Consider the following 3,574-nt stretch of genomic DNA (forward strand, 5'->3'; position numbering starts at 1 on the left):
CTCAAAATGAGGGTACTGGATCCTCAATTCTGCCTGCAAAGACCCTTTTTCCAAATCAGGTCATATTCCCAAGTTCCAGGGGTCAGGATAAGAGCTGCCCTATCTTGTGGGGACCACCATTCGGCCTCTGCTACAGGTCTAAACCCGAAACAGCAAGGGCGAGAGACAGGTAGCGAAGCGTTCTCAGGCACTGTGCTAAGCGCTCTCCTACATGATCTCATTGAATGCCGAAACGCCAGTACCATGATGTTCCCATTTCACAGGTGAGGAAACTGAGGCCCAGCAGCGAAGGTCACTTACGCGGTCGTGCCTCCCGGCTAGGCAGCCGCCTAGCCAGGGTCCAAACCTCCTTCTAGTCTAATTTCAGAAGCTGCAACTCGTGATACTATTATACTGTCAGGCTGGAGTCCTCCAGGGCAGGGCCGCTGAGCGCACAACTGTAGGGGGCGCCTCTCCATCGGTGGCCCGAGCAAGCGTGGCCGGGAAGATTCTGCCTCCCCAGCACGCGGCCGGGTCCTCGGCACACGGCTGGGGGCCCCACGTAATGGGGTCCTCGGGACGCTTTCCGTCCCTCCTTCCCAATCTAAGGAATGAGGCCACCGCCGTCCTGTGTTTGTCTGTTTGTTTGCTCCTTGTTTTGTTTTTAAATCCGTGATGCGCCATCAGCAAATCATTTCCGCTTCTGCCCCCGGTGAGGCCCTTGGAAACACTCCCCGTTCAGCCAATGGAGAGCACCGGATTCTGGCAGGGGGCTGTGCTTTTCGGTCAGCCCTGCCCCCACCCACCCACCCTGCACACAAAAGCAGCATAATTAACTGTCTTAAGGCAGCCGAGCCTCCGCCAGCTGCGAGCTGGCAGGAAGAAAACACCTCGGAGGCACGGCCGGGCGCCGGTGCCGGTGAGGGGGCGCGCTCGCAGCGGGGCGAGGGGCAGCCGGCTGACTGCGAACTGCGTCCGTTCCCCACCTCCGGACAAAAGCGCCCCCCGTCCGCGCCGCCACGTTGCGCCGGGTGACCTTCCTTGCGTGCAGAGTCCGCCGCTGCGCGCACCTTCCTCGGATGCTCTGAAGGCCCAGGGACCGCACTCGGAAGGCGAGGGATGTCCGGCTGCGTCGGCGCGGGGCTCGCCTTTGTCTGCGCGTAACCCGCAGAGGCCGCGGAGGTGAGTCCCCTTTCTCTTCGTCCCGGCCCTGCCCGGGCACGTTTGCCTGTGCGGAGACATCCGCTGTTGCAAACCCCCTCCGGGCAGGTGGGGCGGCTGGGAGCCGGGACCCACGGTCTTGGGATTCTCTGCACGGTAGCACAGCCCTGTCTCCCGAAGCCGAGGGAAAGCAGCCGCGGGCATGTCCACCCAGAGCCCGCCTTCCGTGCCCACCGCTCACCTGGAAGGCAGGGGGATGCACCATTTTCGGGAGGCGCTTGGAGATTAGGCTGATAAAACCCTCAGCCTCTCTCTGGGACGCTTCCTAAGAGACCCAAATGTACACGCCCCACCTCTGTGCATTGTCTATTTATAACACCGTGAGCGGATTTGGAAAGAGAGACAGAGACAGACAGACTTGATGGATGTGTACACGGAGGCTCGCCTACGGGGCGGGGAGGCAGGGAGAAGGTTGAAGACGGATCCCTCCCCCTCTGTCTGCACCTGGACGCCATGCACTGAGGATTCAGCGCCCCAGCGCAAAGGCACACCTCTCGGCTGCCCCTCACTTTGCCTCATTTTCCCTCAGAGTGAAGTCAGGATCTTAGAACCGGAGCGCGCAGGACCCACACGCCACCTGTACAGGATTGTGGCGCCGGCCTGCGTGGGTCCAGCGCCTCCGCTGTGGGTGGGATTGGGGGGCGTCCTTCGGGGGGGCTGAGGTCACGCCCCGCTTGGGGTGAGGAAAACCAGGCAGACACCACTGTCTTCCGAAAGGAAATGAATTTCCATTGACCAGAACTTCCCCCCCCCCCCCCCCCCGCAGTAAGGTCCTGGGTGGTGGTTATCACCCCAGGCATCAGGAAGAGGTTTTTCTTTCTTTCTTTTTTTTTTTTTTTTTTTTTTTTGGCGTACTGCGTCTTACTGTCCCTCCTCCATGAATGGATGACGACATTCAGAGCCGCGACAAGAATCCAGTGGGACACTGTTTCCCAAGTGTGTGTTGGTGGGGGCGGGGAGGGTGTCTAATTTTAGCCAGCCACCCCTCCCCCCTGCCTGGCGTTCTCCTGGCCCAGGCTCCCTCTGGGTCCTGGTCTCTGTCCCACAACCCCAAATGCAGACCCCACCTCCAGGGGCTTCAGATGACCCACCCAAACCGTTAGCCATGCACCAGCTCTGCCGAGGGGCCGCCGTGGCATCTGGAAGGGTGAGGGGCTGGGGGCGGGGGGCCTTTGGTGCTGGCGTGTGAGAACAACAACCCAGGAGCTGCTTGGAGGATGAGAAGCAGAGACACAGTGGGCCCTCTATAAGGACTGTCAAACCCTGCCCGGGGACCCTTCGCAAGCATGCGATTAAGACCGGGTTTCTCAATCTCAGATCTGTGGACTTTGGGGCTGGATCATTCTCGGTCCTGGGGGCCCAGCTTGCACACGCGCCTAACGGTGTTGGGCAGCATCCCTGGCCCTCACCCCCTTAAGGCCAGGAGCCCCCTCCCCACGTTGTGACAACCAAAAATGCCTCCAGACTTGCCAGGCGTCCCTTGGCAGGGAGGGGGAGGGCAAAATTATCCCCAGTTGAAAGCCACTGGTTTAAAGGCACAGAACCCATGGTGTTGACTGAGTTACAGGATCCTGGAAGGTTATGCCCCAAAGGTATTGTAAAGATGCTTTCTAGTCCAGCTCTTTAATTTGGAGATGGGGAAACTGAGGCTGGGAGGGGTGAGTGGCGGAGTCCTGCATGCCTCAGGGTGGACCCCAATTCTGCCTCATTCTGCAGCTCTGACTGCCTCAGACAGCCCAGCTGTTAAGGCACCATCTAGCATCTGTCCGCCATCCTGCCCCAGCTCCTCAGAACAAGAAAAACAAAACTTGAGCTTTGTGCTTGATAAGAATTGTGATCCCGACTTCCAGCCCCAGTCTCTTTCCACACTGCCTTCGTTGGCCCCAGCAGGTTGTCAGGATTTGCTTCTTTATTCGGGGACAGAGAGGCAAGGCAGGTAGCCTGGAGAAGATAGAGGTAGGGTTTGAAAGTGTCGGTCCCAGCAAGGAAGCTTAAGTATATCAGTCACTAACACTTTAGTATAAATGATTGTAATCGGATTTATTGCTGCCCAGTGTAAGTCCAAGGTAAGGGAGGGATGATGAGCCCTAGGGAGCATGGACTTGGGAGCTTCGAAGCGAAGGGGGCTTATACCTGGGGGCTCAGCTCTCACCTGGGTTCCAACTCCAGACCTACGTGGATGTCATCAGCCCTCTACACCTCTGTTTTCTCACCTGCGTCATGGGGCTGGGCGGCGATTCAACATAATAATGGATCCAATACTCTCATCGATCTGAGGTGCCACACGCGGGTGGGGGGGGGGTTGCTATTACGATGACTGCCCGGCAAAACCTCCACGTGGCTCTCTCCTTCAGGACTCACCTCTGTTTCAAGC

This window comes from Panthera uncia, chromosome A2 (genome assembly GCF_023721935.1).
Source record: "Panthera uncia isolate 11264 chromosome A2, Puncia_PCG_1.0, whole genome shotgun sequence".
In the NCBI taxonomy this organism is placed as follows: domain Eukaryota; kingdom Metazoa; phylum Chordata; class Mammalia; order Carnivora; family Felidae; genus Panthera; species Panthera uncia.